Source organism: Myodes glareolus, chromosome 21 (genome assembly GCF_982192425.1).
Source record: "Myodes glareolus chromosome 21, mMyoGla1.1, whole genome shotgun sequence".
Classification (NCBI taxonomy): domain Eukaryota; kingdom Metazoa; phylum Chordata; class Mammalia; order Rodentia; family Cricetidae; genus Myodes; species Myodes glareolus.
Window position 1 is genome coordinate 52385318 of NC_142046.1, and position 22773 is coordinate 52408090.

The following is a 22773-nucleotide window of genomic DNA, read 5'->3' on the forward strand; positions in this document are numbered from 1 at the left end:
AGTGCCCCGTCTGTTGATCCTGTGTGTATCACCTTTTACGTCTGAGTACAGAGGGAGAAGGGCTGGGTGTGGTGCTGTACACGGCGCAGACCTCTGTGAGTTCAAGGCCAGCCAGGCTAAGTGTCTGTGGGACGGCAGGCAGGGATGAGGTAGGGGGCTGGATAGAACGGGGATTTTCCAGGTGGGTGTTGGAGAAAGAACAGGAAAGAGGAGGCATGAGTTTGGCAAGGGGAAGATGAATTACAGAGTTAGCCAAGGCCAGCTGCTGTGTAAGCACAAAAACTCTGCGATGTGTAAAGCTGTGTCTTTTGTTATTAGATTGAATAACCTGAAAGCAGAAGGAACCGTTAGTTTGAAGAAGAAACAAAAGTATCTAAGGCAGGCATAGTGGTGCACACCTTTTACACCAGCCCTGAATGGCAGAGGCAGGTGGATCTCTGTAATGGATTAATAAAAATGCTGCGGATCCCCGGCGGTGGCAGGCAACAGAAACGCTGCAGGTCCCGAGGCCAGCCTCGTCTATATAGTAAGTTCCAGAACAACCAGAGCTACATAGCTAGACCCTCGCTGGAAGAAATAAAAAAAAAAAAGTGTTCAAAGATGAGATTTCCTAGTGAGGCTAGAGAGCAGGGGCATGAGGAGAAAACTGGGTAGAAGGGAAAGCCTCGAGTGTCTTCGTGAGAGCGTCTTTGGACGGTGCAAGCAGTTTTGTGAGTTTGATCGGAGGAACAAGCCTCATAGCGTGTACGGCAGTACAGCATGATGTGACGGTGCTCCTGGAGCAGGGGAGGGGACGGAGGGGAGTAGAGAGCTGGAGTTGTTACTTCACAGACGTGAGAATTGAACTAGGTCCTGATGGGTGATTAGGGCAGTCAGCAATTTAGGGAGAAGGGCATTCCAAAGGCATTAAGGCAGGATGGTGGAAACACACTTCCAGGATACAGAAACACTCAGGACGTGTTTAGGACAGAGGATTTGTGTAATGGATTCATAGGCGATGAAGACAGGTCAGGATCTGGTCATGGGAAACTCTGATGGCCAACTCAGGTGTCATCAGCTAGGCAGCAGTGAGCAGGGAGACAGGGAAATGAGAGTGTGTCTCCATTTTAATCTACTGTTCAAGGACTCTGAATATACTGGGTAAGGCCTTTGTAGTCCGCTCAACAGCAGTGCAGAATCAGGGAAGAGTGGTGCATAATCGCGGAAAATGGGTACAAAAGGAGCCCCAAGGGCTGCAGGGTCTTTGGGGAGATGGGTACAAAAGGGGTCCCGAGAGCAGCGGGGTCTGGCGGCTTCCTGAAAAGGCCCAGGAGAGGGGCCACCAGAGCAGCCAAGAAGAGGTTGACAGATATGGTGGAGAGCCGAATCCAGAAGAGCTTCTCAGGAGGAAGTCGGGGTAACTACTGAAAATGAGTGAATTTGCCCATGAAGAGGTAGACAAAGGTGTGGTGCAAATTTTTAGAAAGAAAAGAAACTAAAAAAAAAAAGAATAAAAGAAAAGAAAAAGAAAGGAGACTTATGATTGATAGTCATTGTAGAGAACTGTGGGGGTTTTGTTCATTTGGGTTTTTTGTTGTTCTTTGTCAAAAAATGGTGACTTCCGTTTGTTAAAAATAGAATTTTCTAGAGAAGTCATTGATAACCATCACCATTCACATATTGAGGGAGTATAATGCAGTGGTTTTTAAATATATTCACCAATTTGTCCAACCATCACCAGGACCAGTTGTATTCTCGTCATCCCAAGCATCTTTTACCATAGCCGTCGGTCCTCAGCCTGCCTGTCCCCTGTAGCACTCAAAACCACTAGCCTTCTGTTCTGTTTTAGAACCTCGTATGTGGCCCTGGCTGATCCCAAACTCGCTCAATATGTAGCTAAAGATGACCTAGAACTTCTAATGTTCCTGTGCCTACCTCCCAAAGGCTGGGATTCCAAGTGTGAGTCACCATGCCTGCTTTATGTGATGCTAAGGTTCAAGTCCAGGGCTTTGTGTATGCTAGGAAAGCAGTTTACCAACTGAGCACATCCCTAGTCTTTGGACATGTCGTGTACATGTAATTATGTAATATGTAGTCTTGTGTGATTGGCCTCTTACACATAGCATGATGTTTTCAGGCATTTGGCAGAACTTTTTTTAAATTATATATATTTCTATACATAGGATATGTTTATTAGAATATATAGAGAGATTATGTTGTGTTTATCCCTTTAACTGCTGATGGACATTTGTGTTGTTTCTGCTTTTTTAGCAATGATGAATAATGATGCTTGGGATATTTGTGTATATAATTTATGCATGTGATTTTTGTGGGCATAAGTTTGTTTTGTTTTTTAAGACAGGCTCTCACTGTTGAGCCCAGGCTGGTCTTGAACTTGTGATTCTCTTGTCTCAGTCTCCTGGGAGCTAGATTACCGGTATGCCCCACCAGCACTGGCTCTCTCTCTCTCTCTCTCTCTCTCTCTCTCTCTCTCTCTCTTTCTATGAGTGTGTGTGTGTTCACTTGAGTTTGTGTGTGTGCCTGTGTGTGTGTGACCACATACACTTGTGTACACGTGCTCACGGAGGCCAGAGGTAGATTTTGGCTGTCTTCCCCAACTGTTCTTCACTTTAGTTTTTGAGACGGGGTCTCTCACTGAACTTGGCACTGACCAGTTTGGCTAGGAAGAACAGCTAATACACTCCAAGGATCTGCCCAACTCTGCATGTCCAGCACTAGCATTGCAAATGTAACACTACGCCCAGCTTCTGATGGAGGCACTGGAGATTCGAACTCTGATTCTCACACTTGTGCAGTGAATACTTACGGACCGAGCTGTCTCTCCAGCCCTTGCATTAATTAATTAATTAATTATGTGTGTGGATGTTTTGCTGGCCTATATATCTGTGTAGCACATGTGTTCAATGCCCACGGATCCCAAAAGAGAGCATCAAGTCATTTGGGACTGGATTTACAGACAATTGTGAGCTGCCATGTAGGTGCTTCGAATGGAACCCGGGTTCTCTGTAAGCAGCCAGTGCTCTTAACTGCTGAGCCATGGCTCCAGCCCTCGCTTTGATGTTGAAACAGAGAATGACCATGCATAGAAGTGGGAAAGAAAGAAAATGGTAAGGAGGCAGGGTCACTGGAGATCTCAGGATCAGGATGCCTCCTAGGAAGAGAAGCCCTGAAAGAGGTAAGAGAGAGAGAGCTGAGGAGAGTCCTAGGAACTGGGGAGGGAGCCTCTGCCTCTGAGACAGTGAAGGGAGAGTCGGGGGGTTCTTTTTCTAGGGGTGAAAACACTGTAATTTCTGATTGTAGAAGTGTGAAGACTGTGGATATGTGTAGGTCAGTGGTAGAGCACTTACCTAATATGTATGAGGTTATGGATTTGATCCCTAATATCACATACACACACACACACACACACACACACACACACACACACACGAAATAGGCAGGCTTTAAACAATAGCTAAAAGTGTGGGTTCTCAAATCAAGCTTCCTGCCTGTGCTAGTTATGTATTGGGGTGCATTAGGTCACCTCTGTGAGTTCTTTGTAAAATGGTGGCGAAAGCTCACCTGCCTTACTGGGATACCGGAATTGTTTAAAGAGATCATGCCTGGGTTAGCTAGGATGTGACTCTGTTAGTAGAGTACTCACCTACCATGAAGCTCTGGCCTCCACCCCCAGCATCAGGGAAACTGGGTGCTGGATGTAGTGAGGTCTTAGCACTCTGTTCTTCCTTGGCTACATAGCCAAGTTGGAGGTCAGTCTGGGCTACATGAGGCCCTGTATTTAAAAGGAAAATAGGGCTGGATAGATGACCCCAGGGTTAAGGGTCAATTCCCAGCACTCATGTGGCAGCTTACAACTGTCTACAACTGTAGCTCCATGGGGTCCACCAACTGAGGCAATGTGCCTGTTCTAATGGGAGCTCACCAAATCCAGCTGGACTGGGTCTGAACGAGCATGTGATCAAACTGGACTCTCTGATTGTGGCTGACAATGGGGGCTGACTGAGAAGTCATTGATAAAGGCACTAGGACTTATTTTTATGCCATGTTCTGGCTTTTTGGGACTCTAGTCTATATGGATGCACAGCTCCCTAGACCTGGATGTGGGGGGGGGGGGCTTGGACTTCTCACAGGGCAGGGTTTCCTGCCCTCTCTCAAGCAGGGTAGAAGAGGGAGGAGAGGGTATGGGGAAGCGGGAGGGAGTTGGGAGGAGGGAAGGAAATAATTGAATGGAAAAATAAAATAGAAAAAAAATAATCCCATGTAGAGTCTATGTCACAAGTTCAATTCTCAGTTCAGTCTGTGATCTCTGCCTTTGGGGCCTCACGTGTCCACCTGTATCATAGGTAAGAATATGATTTTCCTGTAATACGAAACAGAACTAAATGAGGGCGAAGGGACACCTGGGCAGACGCGCTGCCAGCCGGCTGACACTGTGCAGGGCTGACCCGTCCGGCTGACACTGTGCAGGGCTGACCCGTCCAAGAATGGCCGTCTCAAGAAACAGCTCTGTCACCCTCGGTCATTTTCCCCCCACTTCATGCTCTGTGCCTAGCAGCTGTTCAGAGGATTACAGAGGGCAATGCAGGGCACCGCAAACACAAAAACAGTGAGGGCCACAGCAGGAGAAAGCTTCGTGGGCCACCGAACACTGGGAGGCAGGGCAGACAGCTGTGAGCAGCAGTGAGATGGCTGCACCATGGGGGAGTATCTGTTAAGTAGGCTAGAGGAAGAGGAAGAGGAAGAAGGCCTCAAGTCCCTCTGTCACCAGTTAGTTTGGCCAAACCTTCCCGCTAGGGAGGAGACGGGGTGCTAAGGAAGAGTCGCATCTGAGGAGACGTGGAGGAGACGTGGAGGAGGAAGGCTCATGGTTAGTACTTGATGGTAGCTTCTTTTGTAAGGGCCAGATTAATTTTCTAATGCTGTTTTCCACTTTAATGCTATTGCTTTAATCATTAGAATACCACTCTGTTCCTTCAGGCAATAGGAAGCTATTGAAGATTTAATGAGATTCATATTGCTTCAATGTTGATGACTTCCTGTGTGTATATTAATCACTCCTGACCTTGATCTTAAATTCCTTCCCAGTGCAGATCCTCATCAAGCATACCTACTAGATTCCCCTGTGCGTGCCAAATACCTGGGTCCAAAAGCTCATAAAAGAATTCATTAGAAGGTTCTGTGTGTCACAACTTTCAGTACCTGGTCAGACTGGCCTCTCAGTCCTTACCGTGTCTGCGAATCCAGAAAACTTAGGAGTAAAATCTGTAAGGGTGAGATTCAGCCTTCTCTGAAACTGTCTTGTTCTGTGCAGCAGACCTTGAACGTGACCTAATTATTGTCTAGGTCAGTCTGTCCAACTGGCAACTCTGAGAGCCTGTCCAGGCCACCCCTGTGTGGGCACTCCGGCTGTTGAGCAGCAGGACTGGGCTTCTGGCAGAGGCTTCCCTGGCCCCATCCCTTAGTTCAGGCCCACCCCTCCCGCCACGGAGGCCTGGGAACCCTGGGTTGGCCACCTGGTCTCCGCATGTCCTGCATTTATGCATCTGCCCCAATTGTTTCCTCAGACCACCTTAACAGATTTCCTAAGCAACGGTTCAAATTAGGTCAGGAGGTAGAGAATGTGAAAGCAAAGGAGATGTGTCTCAAGAGTCTGAGAAGAAAGTGCAGGAAGGCAGGCGAGGGCCCCATTAGGCAGAGACGAAGAATTAACGTGGTAAACCTGGAGGGTGAGGAGGAATTCTGAGAGACAGGATGGGAGTGGGGAAGGAGTGGGTGTAGAGGGGAAGGAGCTAGCATGTGGCCAGTCCTCTCGGATATGAGGAGCAGAAGAGACATGTTTGCCTGTGAGAGAGGCCATGTGTGAGAAAGGGGGAAGCGGCCACTCACCTCGAGGCTGACTGCGGGAGGGAGGCGTAGTCATGAAGCAGGATGTCCTGACTTGTAAATGTATTTGCAGCGAATGTATTTACAAGGATGAGAGTGGATCTCAGTAGTAAAGTGCTTATCTAGTATACATGATGCCATAGGGTCAATCCGCAGCGCAACTAAAATAAAAAATACAGACAAACCACAAATAACAGGTCATATTACATTGAGATTATTTTAGGATGCCTCAAAGGATTCATGTTTGCTGAGGAGGTTCACTGTTTGGTTTTGTATGATGGGAAAATTGAACCCAGGGTCTCATGTATGCCAAGCAAGCACGCTCCCAAGCAAGCTACATCCTCAGTCCCAGGTTGAATATTTTAAACATGACATGCCCCAACTATGCAGCTGGCAAGTATTGCCCTTGGTGACTCTTGGTGCTTGCCGTTTACTTTTAAAAATTAGGGTATTGGGGGTTGGAGACCTGGCTCAACAGTTAAGAGCACTGGCTGTTCTTCCAGAGGATCCATACTCAATTCCCAGCACCCACAAAGTGGCTCACAGATGTTTGTAACTCCAGTTCCAGGTGATCTGATGCCCTTTACTGACCTCCATGGGCTCTGCATACATGTGGTGCACAAACACATCCTGGCAAAATACCCAAATGCGTAAATTTTTTTTTAAAAAGTAAAGGTATTGTTTTTGAAGCGCTGGGGAAGTAAGCCTCGAAGGCAGTAAATACACGTTCTAAAGCTGCAAACCCAGCCTAGCTCAGTTTTTAATTCCACCTCTAGAAATGTGTATTTAAAGACTGTCAGAGAGGGGTTGGAAAGTGTGGAAAAATACCACTCTCTTCCTCTTCCTCCCTGGGCCCCGTGTCCAACTGTCTTGGCATTCTAGCCAGACTTCCTGTCTCACCTCCTGAGGCTAATTTCCCAGTCTTTGGTTAGAACAGTCAAAGGGTCTAGGCAGTGGTGCACACCTTTAATCCCAGCACTTGGGAAGCAGAGGCAGGCAGATCTCTGAGTTTGAGGCCAACCTGGTCCTCAGAGTGAGTTCCAGGATAGTCAGGGCTACACAGAGAAACCCTGTCTTTTTTTTTTTTAAAGGTCAGAGGGTAATGTCTCACCCCCTTTGTATCCAGTGAGGTCTTGGGACCTCTGTGTTTTAAATTCTTCTGTCTGCCTGTCATTTTTATGTCACTTTGTCCTATGTCTGGAGTTCTGGTGACACCAGTTGGCTTCTCAGAATCCACACCTCGCTGTACCACACAGACAGCGCTCCTTTTCCTTGGTTTACTGAGTCATTTCCCAGCCACCATGAGCTCTTCAGCTCCTGATCTTTTTTTTCTTTAACCCCTTGTCTCCTCTCCTGTCTTCTGATCTTGGGGCTCCTGCCTTAATCTGTAAGGGAGGCAGGGCTGGGGTGTGGCTCGGTGGTAGAGCACTTGCCTAGTTTATCTCTGGGTTCATTCCCCAGCACCATGAAGGTAAGTAAGTAAATAAGCAAATGAATTAGCAGTGAAAGCAGATATGTGTTTGAGCCACCATCTTTTTTGGCCTCTGAAAAGAGTTTTGCTACATCTTGGGCAGGGCAGAAATGTTCTTAGGAATCTTCTGTCTTCTTCACTTTACTCTGGTTTCACCATTCCTTTTGTGGGGTAACCTTGATCTAATCTGCAGTCTTTTTCCTGTACCCAGTGACAGATGTCCAGTAGTTCTCAGGGCTGTAACTGCTTCTGAGGTAGGAACTGCAAGTCCTCAAGTCACCTGCAACTCTCTCACCTGTTAAACCATGGGCAAAGTAACATCGTTAGTCCCTGACAGCTGTTACCCGTAGACCATACTTAGGTCATCTTTACTCATTTTTTTCCCTTAATCTACTTCATACATGGTTGTTTTATTTGTAAGAGATTTCTAACTTCTCAAACATTATATGCAGTGATAAAATTGTCACATTCCTTGTTTCCAGGGAGCTTGCAACCTAGTGGATGGTTCAAAAGGTTCAGAGTAGGAATTCGACAGCAATGATGACAGCAATGACAGCCAATGTGTTAAGGGCTCTTTGGTCAGACCCTCACAGTGAATGTGGGTCCCAGAGAGAGGCCACCTACTGAGATCTTAAAGGATAAGAGGAGGTGACAATTTAGAAGACCTAAAGGTTGAAGAACAAGGTTATTGAAGTTAGAGGAATAATATGTCAAAATCCTAAAGTGGTGAGAATGTGTATACCAAAGGCCCTGGGGCAAAGGTCAGGTCTTATGTGAGGAAGCCCAAGAGGTCTTCAGGGTTAGTTCGTGACTGTCATGGCAGCAAGCTTGGCGGTGGCACACAGGCAGGCATGGTGCTAGGGCAGAAGCTGAGAGCTTATGGGTTGAGACAACAACCACAAGGCAGAGAGAGGAGGGAGGGAGGGAGGGAGGCAGAAAGGGAGTGCTGGCTGGGCAGGACATGGACTTTTAAAACCTCAGAGCTCATTCCAAGACAAACCTCCTATAAGACCATATCTCCTAATCCTTCCCAAACAGTTCCATGAACTGCAGACCAAACATTCAATTATATCAATAGCCTTTGGGGGCCATTCTAATTCAGAATACTGCAGGTCCCAACATCCCGTTTAAGCACACAACTTCAGTATAACCAAACATCTTTCCACTTCTTATAGATTCTACTACTTCCCAGTAGCACAGGCTGATAACCATTCCTTCAACACATGGGCATACGAGGGACATTTCCAAAACACAGTGTACTATGGAGAAAGTAGACTAGCGGAGGAGGCTTTCATTCTTTCATCAGTATTTAGTAAGGCGTCACTAGAGAGCTAGGTGTCTTAGGTACTTTCTTATTGCTGTGACCAAAAGCGACTTGAGGAGGAAGGGGTTTATTTCATTTTACAGCTCACAGTGTCATCCGAGAGAGTCAGGGCAGGGACACAGAGTCAGAAACTGACAGGGACCGTGCATGGGTGGGTGCTGCTTCCTGGCTTACTCCTCATAGCTTGTGCGGCCTGCTTTCTTTCTTCCCCCTCCTCTGAGACAGGGTTTCACTCCGTAGCCCCGGATGTCCTGGAACACTTTGTAGACCAGGCTGGCCTTGAACTCACAGAGATCTATCTACCTCTGCCTCCTGCGTGCTGGGATTAAAGGCATGCACCACACCTGCCTGGCTCAGCCTGCTTGCTTATAGCACCCAAAACTACCTGCACAGGTGTGGCACCACAATGGGCGGGGCCGACCCACATCAATTACCGGCAAGAAAATCTACCACAGACTTGCCTACAGGCCAATCTTAGAGACATTTTCTCAGTTAAGATTCTGTCTTCTCAGATATGTCTCTAACTTGTGTCGAGTTGACATAAAACTAGCCAGCACACCAGACTTTTGGTAGAGGACTATAATCCCAGTTTCTTGGAAGGCTAAAATGGGAGGATCACAAGTTCAAGTCCTGCCTGGGCTACAGTGTAAGTCTAAGACAAAAAAAAAAAAAAAAAAAAAAAAAAAAAAAAAAAAAAAAAAAAAAAAAAAAAAAACGTAAAATAAAAGCACCGAGACTGACCAGGGCCTGAGAGCCTGCAGCGTACACAGTCCCCAGTGTCTCGGCAATAACAACACAAACTGCCAGAGAGAATTATTTCATTTGAGCTGTTTAAGTAAATCATTTTAAATGGCAGAAATTAGCCTATACTCAATCAGAAGAGAACTTGAGATTTGCAAAATTGAGGTCTGGTTGCCTTTTGTAAAATTGACAACAAATGGCTTTTCCGTTTTGTCAGTAGGAAGGTAATAATCTAGTGGCTCTGAGAATTGCTTCCAGGGAGTCAAAAATTATGTTGATATAAATGTGTACACACACACACACACACACACACACGAAGCCACAAACTACGAAAATATATTTTGTTTTTGTCTGAATTCAATTCAAGACTTGTCTGATCTTGTCTGATCAATTCAAGACTGAATTGATCTGTTGCTTAAAAACAACAGGGCAGGCAGGGTAGCTCAGTGGGTAAGAGTGCTTGCCTCGCAGGCCTGATAACATGAGTTCAATCCCCACAGCCCTTGGTGGGAGGAGGGAGCTGATCCTTGGAAGTTGTCCTCTGACCTCCACAAATGTACGGTGGTGCATGCCTGCCCACATCCACACACATGTATCATACATACGTATATACACAAATAATACCATATAGAAATTTTATAAATTAACAATAACAGGGACCTGGAGATGTAACTTGGCTAGTAGAATGTTTGCCTAGCCTTGCACAAAACTCTGGGTGCAACCCCCCAACATCACACAAACCAGCTGCGGCGGTACCTGCCGGTAATGCAGGTATTTGGGAGGTGGAGGCCAGCGAATGAGAAACTCAAGGTCATCCGCAGCTGCACGGAAATCTGAAGTTTAGCCGGGGTTCTGTGAGACTCTGCCTCAAGCCTCAACAACATAAACTTTTACTCCAGAACTCACCTCCACTCCCCTTCTGAACTTTTTTGCTCATTTTTGTGTTCATGTGTAGGTAAGAAGGACACGAATCCCCGCAGAATTGGTAGTGGGCCCTATTGGAATGAGGCGTGAAACTGTGGGGTGCTTAAAGAAAAGAAGTTTGGTTCGGGGGTGGGGGGATCATCTTAACTTCTCCGTCTTTACTCTCAAATAACTTAATCAAAAGATTTAATGTTTCATTGTAAACAATCTTAAAAGTCAAAATTGATGTCCCCCGCAGAGCAAGCCAGAGAGCCATGGGTATTGTTTCGCACAGCGGATGAAACCAGTTTTTCAGAGTCCCACCAGAATGAAAGACTTTGCTTGTACTTCTTAAAAAAACTAGAACTGAGTGCTAATTCCGATGACTGTCGGTTCCCGTGGGGTGTTTACACAAAGGTACTTTTAAATGAAGAGTCATTTTTAGAGCAATTATAGAAGCAGCTAGACAAGGAAGAAGCAGCTCGGGGGCCCGAGGGTAGGGGTTAAGGTTTATTGACAGGACAGGGTCAGGCTGTGTCTCCCGCACCATTGCCCCATGTACCTGCCCTCCGGATACACCCAAGACCTCCCTGGCCTCAGCTCCCGCCACAGGCCCTAGTGTCCAAGGTGTCCGGAGGAAGGGAGGAAGGGAGGGCAGGCCCGCTGACACATCCCAGTTCCATATTGAAACCCAAGTGGGAAAATATTTGTGTCTATTTTTCTGGCCCAGATGTTGTGCTACGTTACGAAGAAGCCTTAAGAACACACAAAGCATTGTCTGTTCTTCCCACTTTGTAGCTTGCAATTATTGCATCCCGAAGAAAGAAATTGCCTGCCTGAGTCGTCCTTTAATTTCATTTTTTAGTTTTGAGTTACAGGTTCCTGGCAAGCTCCGTGACCACTACTGTTACCTGGTGGCGCCTATGTTTCATCAAATTTAGACACGCAGACTCCCTGGACCCCGGCCCAGCTGAACTGTTGTGACTGATAAACACGATCCCACCCTGCCCCCATGCACACTCCTGCTTTTCCCTTTAAGGGAATCCAAGACTCGGAGTCACAGGGTCCCCAAGGGAGCCAAAGAAAAATGTGTTCCGGCATTCACATTTGCTCTGTGGTTTTTTCCCGGCTTCTCTGCCTGCCCAGAGGCTGCTGAACATCCCAGCAGTGCCCCCACTTCGCCAGGGTTGGTAATTACGGGAGGGAACATTTTTGTTTTGTTTTGTTTTTAATAAAAACAAGCAGAGGCATCTATCAGTGCGCACAGCAAAGGCAGAATTTGTTTGACATCTTCTGATTGCTGCTTATGGAAAGAGTGACAGCAGATATTAAACAAATAAGAGAAAAGATGGCGTTCACTGGTAGTTTTCAGATAGCCCAAGAATATCCCGGATAATCTTCCTGCTTTGCTTGCATGCCTAAGAAATAATAGTCATTAATTTTTGAAACCTGGATTGTGTTACATTTGAAGTCATGAAAATTCAGATATTAAGCAAATATATGGTTTTTAGCTGTGTAACTGACTGGGGCTTTTCCTTGCAGAGAGTATATTTCAAACACTTTTTTTTTTTAAGATTGCAGGGTGAATATTACCAGCCAATGTAATTAAACATAATTGCATTTCCTATGTGAATTATTTTTAGCCTCTTTTAAATGCATTCATGATTATTTTCCTCTATACTAACTATTCTTGTAGGTTTCGCCTTGATAAAAGGTTATGGGGGAAAAATGTCTACTTGCTTGGAACCAGTCAGAAGTCATTTCAGTTTAACTCAGAAGTTTTGAAATGAAAACTTGGTACCCAGTCAAGAAGGCAAAGCATTAGAGCAAAGCTCAGGGCCTGGAGATTTTGTTTCCGTGTTGTGTAGATGTGATCTGAGAAAGAGCGCAAACCTCTCTCCGCCCTGAGTTATCCCACTGGGGAAAATGTTACCATCGTTCTAGGCCCTGCCCGCGCCCATGGATGCGGAAGCATCCGATCACCACTTCCACGGGTACTGTGTGAGGTGGGATTTGCTGGGATGCAGCAGACAGAGCACCTGCGACCCTGGGAGTAGCTTGTATCTCTTTAGGCGTTTGGACATGTCCGACGTCCCCAGATGGTGCACCAAGGGTTTGTACACACATGTGCTGTAAAGACTGTTCCTCCCACCGCCCAGCCCTGATCTGTAAGTGCACAGTGAAGTCTTACAGACAGGTCAAGGGTGTTGGTGCTGAGATGTGGCAAGCTGCTCGGGAGCCTTCCTGTTACTTTGGAATGCACTCTGAAAGAAAAGGGAAAGAAGAGCTGGGTGTGGTTGCGATTACACCTGTAATCCTAGCTCTTGGGAAGCTGGAGGGCCAGGAGTTCAAAAACAGAGCAACTGAAAAGATGGGTAGATGCTGGGGTGTTTAGAAATGCCCAAAAGGTCAAGTACAGTGAAATATAATAGAGCCCAGGAAGTAAATGTGGGTGCTCACTGTAAAATTCCCCTAGTCTGCGGATGGCTGACATTTTCTGTACTAAAATGTTGGGGCTGAAGCTCTGGCAGAGCACCTGCCTGGCACACATAAAGCCTCCCGTGCCATCCACAGCCCTTGGCTGTGCTCACTAAGGATCTGTGTATCTCAGCTTTAATCACCCTTAATTCAATTACGAACACTTGGGTTAATACCAAAAAAAAAGGGAAGGCATATGAATATAGCAAGAAAAGACACCCACCTCCTACATTCTCTGGCTACCTGCTGAGACCATTACCAGTGGTGGATGCCAAGGACGTCTTACAAATAAGAGGAATTCTGAGAAACCTAAGCCGCAAAGCCCAGCCAGTAACCTCTCTGGTCAGAGAAAAGTTGTCCTCCAAACCCTCACCGTGGCAAAAGGTGGTGGCTTCTGATACCAATGTTCGCCAACGGCGAGCAGGTGACTCCCTTCTATATTCCTATGCTAAGGTCCTATCAAATGAAAAATGACTCTCAGTTTTCAGCCAGCCCCAGAGATTTGACCATAAACACTTCCACTTTTATCAGAATGCCAAGCTATCTCTTACACTCCAATACAACTTGTTTTAAGATACGCTGGACCCACAAACACTTGTGTGTGTGTGTGTGTGTGTGTGTGTGTGTGTGTGTGTGTGTGTGTGTGTGTGTTAGTCTTGAAGCATTCAAAGGGTAAGTTTGGTTCTGGTGGAATTTGAAGCAAATTTTTGAAAACTAACGATCATGTATTCCTTCTTCATAAATGTGTGCATTCAGTGTTAGGTGTGTCATATCTGTAAATATTTTAGTAGATACTGCTAATATATTAGAGTATAAGTACTTTAAAATATATTCTGTAACTGGGCATGGGGGTATACGCGCCTTTAATCTCAGCACCCAGGAAGCAAGAGGCGGGTGGATCTCTGACTTCAAGGCCAACCTGGTTTACAGAGTGAGTTCTGGGACAACAAAAGCGCTACATAGAGAAACCCTGTCTCGAAAAACAACAACAAATGTATATATATAGTTAGTGTCCATGATGTCACTGTCTAGACTTCCTTGTGTCTTTTTTCATAGAATAGCTGCTCGAATCGAGGCCAACACAGCCATACATTGAATTTGATTGGCTCTATCTTTAGTCCTTGGTCTTTAGGTTCTTTTTCCATCCTCTTTATTTTTTTTGTGATTTGTTTATTGAAGAGACCAGATATCGGTTTTGCTGACTTTTTTCCCACTCTATCACCTCCTTTCTCACTCCTGTGTCCCACGAGCTCATAGTGATATCACTGCTTCCCTAAATTTTGTCAGCTGAAGCTCGGGTTTCTGTTCAGAACACACCACGTGGCTCTCCTGTGTATCTCTTCAGGGCACTTGTTTGATCCTCCTCTTATCATGTTGATAAGATGATCTGATGGTCACTGCCGAATCCGCTCTATTTCCTATTTTGTTTGTTCTGTGGTAGGGAGGCGCTGTAGTCTAGCTAGTCTGGAACTCCATGTTGCTTAGCTTGGCTTCAACCTTGCAGCAGTTGTCTTGAGCTGAGATTATAGGTGAGTCAACCACTGTGACTGGAAAAAGGGTTTTTTGTCTGTTTACTTGTTGGTTTGTTTTTGTTTTTCAAAACAGGGTTTCATTGTGTAGCCTTGGCTGTCCTGGAACTCACTCTGTAGATTAGGCTGACCTGGAACTCACAGAGATCCTCCTTCCTCTGCCTCCTGAGTGCTGGCATTGAAGGTGTGCACCACCAATGCCCAGTTAAAAGTTATAAGCAAGTTTTTCTTTCTTTCTTTCTTTCTTTCTTTCTTTCTTTCTTTCTTTCTTTCTTTCTTCCTTCCTTCCTTCCTTCCTTCCTTCCCTCCTTCCCTCCTTCCCTCCTTCCTCCCTTCCTTCCTTCCTTCCTTCCTTTTTTCCTTCCTTTTTTTTTTGGCATGGGGAGGTGGGTCCTCCTGGTAGTTCATGGACCTCTCCCTCTATCACAGATTTTTTTTTTTATTAAGCTTTTTAAAACATTTACAGTTATTTCTCTGGCGCCTTAGCTGCCTCCTTAGATCTACTTTGGGCTACAGAAAGTAGAAATGCTTTTGCTTTCATATCATAGTTTCATTTGTGTATCTATGGTGTTGTATGTATATGTGTGTATAGTGTCTGTACATGTCCATGTGGGTGTGTGCCTGTGCATGTGCGTGCACAGGCATGTAAAAGCTAGAGATCAATGACAGAAGTCTTCCTCAATCATTCTCCTCCTTACTATTATAAGAGGCAGGTGGGTCTCTACGAGTTTAAGTCCCCACTGGTCTACATACTGAGTTCTAGACCAGCCAGGAAATATACAGTGAGATCCTGTCTCAACTGAACAAAACCAAACCTACCGTTGTCTCTGGGCTTGTGGATAGTTCTTTTTAACAAGAAAGTAAAGCACAAAATTTTAAAGTAAGACTCTGAAAGAAGAAAATCCAGGTACACAGTTTTAAGGATTTTACGTGACTAGAGAGTCGTAAAGAAAGAGAGGGTCAGATCCCAGAAGCTGCACCCCCAAGGCTGGGTAAGTGCCCAGCGGGGCCAGCATGCTGTTGGGGCGCCAGTGAGACACACTTGGGCAAATAAACATAACTGCAAAATGGGTGAAAGGCTTCGAGGGAGATAGAGTGAAGGGGGTAAGAATAACTGGGAAGACCACTTTAGAGAGTGATCCAGAAGGCCTCCCTGATGACGTGACATTTGAGCCGAGGCCTGAAAGATGCGAGTGAGCCAGGGATGTGAGGAGCTGGTGAAAGGGCAGACACGGAGACAGAGGGGCTTAGTGTGTCTGAGGATCAGAAAGGGGGCCCCATAGCTGGAGGGCAGAGAGAGACTGCAGAATGGAGCCTTTGCAGGCGGCAGAGGTGGGGCCAGACTTTGCAGCCCTTGTGGGCCATTGTGAAAATCTGGAGCTCTGGTCAAGAAGCTGGGGGCAAACGCTTAGAGCTCTGAGCAGGAACCTCCGTGATTATAGAGCTCTGAGCAGGAACCTCCGTGATTATCCTCAAGCAGACTTTACCCTACAGATAGGCAAGCTCCAGCCCTCCCCGCTCCGCACTGTGTGTGTGCGTACGTGTGTGTGCGCGCGCGCGCGTGTGTGTGTGTGTGTGTGTGTGTGTGTGAGATGACCCCATCCTGTCTGTGATCTGCAGTCTGGTCCTTGTTTTGTCATTAATATCTTGGGTGTCTCTGAAAGGAAGATTTATAGAGAAAAATGAGTTTATTTTGCTGCGAACTGCTGGACAGATGGATATATAAACATTAAAAGTTATGACGAGAAATTAAAAGGACTACCTGCTTTTAAATCTCATTGTAAACATGAATTCAGTTCAATAACTTTAAAATATTGCTGGGTATGGTGGCTCATGTCTATAATCTTAGTGCTTGGGAAATGGAAGCAGGAGGAATATTATATTTGAGGTCAGCCTGGTCTACATAATGAATTCTAGGCAAGCATGTGTTACAAAATGAGACCTTGTCTCTAATATTTTTGGTTGTTCACCTAGCCTTTAATGACTGAGCCATCTCTCCAGCTCAAGACATTGTCTCAAAAACAAAAGTTTAAGTGCACTAAAAATATATTTTGAAGGGCAGGAGGTGGAGGCGAATTCCTTTAATTTCAGCACTTGGGAAACAGAGGCAGGCAGATCTCTGAGTTCAAGGCCAGCCTGGTTTATAAAGCAAGTTGTAGGACAGTCAAGGCTGTTACACAGAGCAACCTTGTATAGAAACACACACACACACACACACACACACACACACACACACACACACACACATTGAGTCAGGTGTGGTGATGAAAGCCCTTAATCTCAGCACTGAGGAGGCAGAAGCAAGTGGATCTCTGAGTTCAAAGTCAGCCTGGTTTACAGAACAAGTTTCAGGACACCTACAGCTAAGGCTACGTAGAGAAACCCTGTTTGAAACACCACCACCTGATGTGGGAGTCCCCTCTGTGTGCTGTGATTACCATTAATGAATAAAGAAACTGCTTTGGACCTGTAGCAGGCAGAACTTAGGTAGGCAGGGAAAGCTGGACTGAATGCTGGGAGAAAGAAGGGCAAAGTCAGGGAGACACTATGGGGCTGCCACCAGAAATAGATGCTGAAACTTTGCTGGTAGGCCACTACCTCGTGGTGATATACAGATTAATAGAAATTGCTTAAATTAATATGAGTAATCCAATAAGAATCTAGAGCTAATGGGCCAAGCAGTGTTTTAATTAATATAGTTTCTGTGTGGTTATTTTGGTTCTGGGTGGCCAGGATGAACAAGCAGCTCCTTCTTACTACAACTACCACACACACACACACACACACACACACACACACACACACACACGGTAAGGGAGATGGGGACAGAGAGAGGGTGTAACTTAATGGTGAAGCACTGCTTCAATTCCCCAGTACTGAAAAAAAATATTTAATTTTCTAATTTAATCATAATCAGTATGTGACTTTAATCATGTTTATTATTGAAATAACTTTACAGACAACTTGTCGTCTAGATTCAACATAGTCTGAATTTCAACAAAGTTGAAAATAGAAAGACAACAGGCCAAGTGTGTCCAGCCCTTACTAGGCTAGGAATGCTTGCCAGACTCACACTTTACAACTGCTAAGAATTATAAATAGCTACCCCATTTCTTTTAAAATATGTTTATGTTTGGGGGAAATACATACCTACAAAAACTTGAACTATAAACCTCTAGTGTCTTTTCATTCTTGCTTATTTATTTATAAAACCTAGGCAGAAGGTAAACTAGGAGAAACTGACTGTATCGCAGTGAAACCTGCTTGTTTATTTTTTTATTATTCGTTTTTTTGAGACAGGGTCTCACAACGTAGCCTTGTTTGACCTGAAACTCACTATGTAGATAGACTAGTCTGAACTCCTGGAGCTCCACCTGCTTCTGCCTCCTGCGTGCTGGGATCAAAGGCGCGCGCCACCACACCTGTCTTTTCTTTTTTTTTAGTTGAAGAGTGGAAATGAACCAATGCTGATATAAATAAGATGGCCCAAGGATGTGAACAAAATATTGTTACCATGTCACAGAAGGATAGTCTTCCCCAACCCCCTAGTTGTATCCTTAACCTATAATCCCTAGCTTCAGGCTACATTAACTGAAAATATTTTTCTGTGTGTGTGTGCTCTCATGTACACACTGGTATGTGGAGGCGGAGGCCAGAAGCTGATGTTGAGTGTCTCCCTCCATTGCTTTCCAGGTTATTCTTTGAGACAGGGAGCTGACTCTCGCTGAACCTGGCTGGCCAGTGGCCGCTAGGATCTGCCTGTCTCCACCCTCCCTTCCCCAGCACTTGGGGTACAGATGTGGGCAGCTGCTCTTGGCTTCTCCAAGGGAGCTGGGAATCTGGATTCAGGCACCCATTGTTTGAGTAGCAAGCCCTTTACCCACTGAGCCCTCTCCTCAGCCTGGAGGTGTCTGTCGAATTCAGATCCTGGCTCTGCTTTGGGTTTTGTAATAAAGTCGTGAGCCATAGTAATGAAGTCAGCAATTACCTTTCTGCCTTTGATCTTAATTTAGATGCAAGAGAGCAACATCAATTAAGAGGAGGCAATTCTATTCCTTAAGCAAGTTCTCATTCCATTTTCTTTTATACTTAAAAACGAAAATGTGTTTAGCTTTTCCAAATATTTAACTGTTATGTGCTCCATTTGCTAAAGAATGTCTTCATTCTCAATTAAACACACTCACCTGCATGCATGCATGTATGTGTGTGCATTGAATATTGAAAACACATTTCTATTGTATAGTGTAAGAAATTGTGCTAAAGAGTCAGGATTGAAGGACAACTTAGGAAAGCTTTGCCTTAAGTCATCATTTTCAAAGCTTCATAATTCACAAGTATTCCGCCAAAGGGGAAGACTAGGGTTCTCCATAATCACCCCCCAGCGTCCTGTGTATAAAGTTAGGTTTGCTAACAGTTGACGTGATGATGAGTTAAAATAATTGAGAAGATCCACAAGCTCCCCTCCAGCCTGCGTGAGCCCAGCTCTCCTCTGGGTGAAGCACTGCCCCAGAAAGCTTTAGTGTGTTATAATCACGCCTGTGCAGCAAAGGGTGCGCTAGAAGGAGTGGGTTGGATGTGGTGGCGGCTGTCTTGGTGGAGAACAGGAGCCATTGCCTGCATGACGTTCTAAAAGAAAGCTTTAGAGACAGAGACCCTCATCAGAGCAAAGGACTGAGCTCCCAAGGCCCAGTTGAAAGGCAGAAGGAAGGAGAAGACGAGCAAGGAAGTCAGGACCGTGAGGGGTTGGTCCACCAACTGAGGCAGTGTGCCTGTTCTAATGGGAGCTCTCCAAATCCAGCTGGACCGGGTCTGAATGAGCATGTGATCAAACCGGACTCTCTGATTGTGGCTGGCAAGGGGGCTAACTGAGTAGCCATTGATAAAGGCACTGGGACTTGTTTTTACTGTGTGTTCTGGCTTTTTGGGACCCTAGTCTGTATGGATGCACAGCTCCCTAGACCTGGATGTAGGGGGGAGGGCCTTGGACTTCTCACAGGGCAGGGTTCCCTGCCCTCTCTCAAGCAGGGTGGGAGAGGTAGGAGAGGGTATGGGGGAGCAGGAGGGGATTGGGAGGAGGGAAGGAAGTGTAAATAATTGAATGGAAAAATAAAAAAAATACATAAAATTAAAAAGTATACTTGCTAGAATATGCTTTTAAAATACAATATGAATATTCTAAATTTAAAAAAAAAAGACTTTAGGCTTTGGAAAGGCAGACCGGGTCTGTTTAGAGTTCTAATTATGACATGCTCACTTAGGCGAGAGCCGTATTTAAAGCTGTAGCACTATATTCGTTTAAGCTGTAAAATGATTGTAAGTAGAAGATGCCATTCCTGTGTGCTATTTTCTTTTTTTAAAAAATATAAATCTAAAATTTATAGTGTTTGCAGTATAATCTGCTACGTTTGTGTCTCCCACAGTCTGGGGGTCCAGGCAGCCGTATGGTTGAGTTTCTGGAGGGGTTTTTGGCAAGAATACAAGGGAGCTTTATGTAGCTCCTCTCTGGCGCTTTTCACTGAGAATCTGAAAGAAAAAGGAGGATGTGTGGACCTGATAAAAACCAGGAAGTTACCCAGTGACTTGAACAGGCGCGCTGCAGACTGTGGGTGCTGCAATAAGGCCCCCGCCGAGAAGTACTCAGCCATGGGAATAGCCAGTTGGTTCCTGTGTGTGTGTTGTCAGACAGCCTGTGCCTTTCGCAGGCCTGATGGTTACCTGCTGTCTCTTTTTGTAGCCTCCGTGTGCTTTGTTGTTCCCGGGCTGGTCAGACATGTGTAGCCGTGCCCTAGGGCACCAGGCATGCCCCGGGGAAGCTAAGTGCTGCCAGATGTAGGGGGCAAGGGTTGATTCACAGGGCCATAATTTCAATGGCTAATTTCACCTGTTTTCTTTGGGTTTGGGTTTCATTCTTTAAGACAAATGCATTTGGAGTTGGGTTTTCCACCCCCTTTAAATTGCAATCTTGTCTTGTTACCTCTAATCGCCCAGCCCCATCCTGCCCCCAGAATGAAAGTGTAAGAATAAAAGAATGGAAAAGACAAGCGATTTATTAAATCTGGGTAATTAATGTTCTTACGTGAAAATAAAAGTTAAAGCTACAGGGCTAAGAGAGAACTCAGCTCTTACAGGCTAAGACTCACAACCAAAATGTCAGAAGTTAAAACTTTAGAGAATTCTGGAATGGAGGAAATATGAGGGACAAATTGATAAATTTCCTAAACAAATAAACTACTAGGAAGGGGGAAAAAAGAAGAATTTGCTTAAAAGAGCGTGTGAAACAAGTCAAGCAAATGCAGCAGACTTTATTTAGATCTTATTTTACTGTAAGTTTTTTTTTGTTGAATTTTTAAAGAAACAAATGGATGGGTCTGAAGAGATGACTCAGAGGCTAAGAGCACTGGCTGTCCTTCCAGAGGACCTGGGTTCAATTCCCAGCACCCACATGGCAGCTCACAACTGTCTGTAACTCCAGTTCCAGGGAATCCAATACCCTCACACAGATGTGCAGGCAAAAGACCAATGCACATAAAATAAAAATAAATTCATTATAAATTTTTTAAAAAGAAACAAATGGACAATATCTAATGATCAACCAAATTATTTAACTAAACTAAGGAATCATTATTAAATTTTAGTATGTTAGTGTTATGTGTTATATACATAACTATATATGTATAAACCATTAAGAATAACCTTTGCCACTTAGATATGCATTCTAAAATGAATACTGATGAGTGAATTCATATTGTATTTGAGATTATCTTTAAAATAACTACATAATTTTTACTTAAAATTGGTCAGAGTCGTTTACTGAAACTTTATGTTGGCTACATAGTGTTTGTTGCACTAATATGCCTGCTCCTGTGTGTGTCTGTGTGTGTGTGTGTGTGTGTGTGAAATTTCTGTAATAGAAAGTGTTTGCAAAATAGGCCAAGGGCTTTGTGTGGTGTCTCACATCTGTAATCCCTACATTTAAGAGGCTTGGGTAAGAGAGAATGCCAAAAGTTTGAGGCCTGTCTGGACAACATATTGAGTTACAAGCCAGACAGGGCTACAGTGAGACAGAAAGAGAGAGAGAGAGAGAGAGAGAGAGAGAGAGAGAGAGAGAAGGGGGGGCAGAGGGAGGGACGGAGGGAAGGAAAAGAAGGCTCAGTTATGTTTGCCACTTGTAACGTGACTTTGTTAGATTCCTTAAATTCTGTGGCTTCCCCTTTGGGTTTGGTGTTTTTGTTTGGGTTTTGGGTTTGGGGGGGATTTTTTCCCCCTATAAAATAGGTACGTCTCAGTTTTCCTTGTACCAATTGTTAGACCAAGTAAAGGCTACGTATAAGATTTCTTCGTTAATAACTACAAATATGCCACCTGTATTATTATTTAGTACTCAAGGATGCAGAAGGTTGTTTTGGTTTTGGTGAAGAGCAAGGCATTTAATTTGATTTAGTCTTTGAACTGGGATCTTCACAATCCATGATGCTTTAATTTTTTGTCTGTTTGTTTGTTTTTGTTTATTTTTTGTTTTTTGAGTCGGGGTTTCTCTGCATAACAGCCTTGGCTGTCCTGGAACTCAGTTTGTAAACCAGGCTGGCCTCGAGCTCACAGTGATCTGTCTGCTATTGCCTCCAGCATGCTGGGATTAAAAGCGTGTACCACCACAGCCTGGCAAAGATTCATCTATTTTTCTTTTTTTGTGTATGGGTGTTTTGCCTGCATGCTCTGTGTGCCACATTTGCAGCGCCCTCGGAGGCCAGAAGAGGGCGTTAGGTTCCCGGAACTGGAGTTTCAGACTGTTGTGAGCTGCCACATAGGGGCAGGAACCGAACCCAAGACTTCTAGGAGAGCAGCCAATGCTCTTAACCCCTGAGCCATCTCTCCAGCCGTCACTTTAATTGTTTTTTTAAGTTTTAGATTTGTGTGTGTGTGTGTGTGTGTGTGTGTGAGTGTTTTGCCTGCATGGATGTATGTGCACCATGTGCGTGTCTGTAGATGGCTGTAAGCCATCATGTGGGCGCGGGGAACTGAGCTCAGGTCAAACAAGGAAAGCAAGGGCTCTTAATGGCTGAGTCAGTTAAGAACTGAGGCTCAAACTCAGGTGTCATGCATGGCAGCAAGTGCCCGCCCCTGCTGAACCACTGGCCAGCCCCGATTTACATTCTGCTTGCCCGCACAACCTTCCTATATTTGGCATTATTCGACTTCTAACGCTGTCTTTTAAAATATTATTGGGAAAGTGACACAGATAAATAGGTTACTGCTGTCTGCTCCTTACACCTATAATTTGAAAGCCTGTGCTTTATTTGAGGAGTTTGCGTGTGCATGTGTGGGTGGGTGGGTGGGTGGGTGAGTATGGGTTAGTTTAGAAGCACTGCAGAGACACTTCTGAACTCTTCTGGGCACTGCGAGTTTCTATTCATTGTGGTATTCAACCTATAATGTATGCTAACTCA

The 22773-nt window shown here is 45.0% G+C and overlaps 1 protein-coding gene across 5 annotated transcripts in view; it reads left to right on the plus strand.

Annotated features, from left to right (window-relative positions):
- Positions 1 to 22773, plus strand: part of Metap1d (methionyl aminopeptidase type 1D, mitochondrial) — a 68400-nt gene that overhangs the window by 7126 nt on the left and 38501 nt on the right. Inside the window, exon 1 of one of the 5 annotated variants that reach the window (XM_087900052.1) lies at positions 4849 to 4867. The exons of the other annotated variants lie outside the window; for them this stretch is intronic. The gene's annotated coding sequence lies outside the window, so the exon portion shown is untranslated. Of the gene's footprint in view, positions 1 to 4848; positions 4868 to 22773 lie in introns of those variants that run through there. 5 annotated transcript variants of the gene reach the window in all.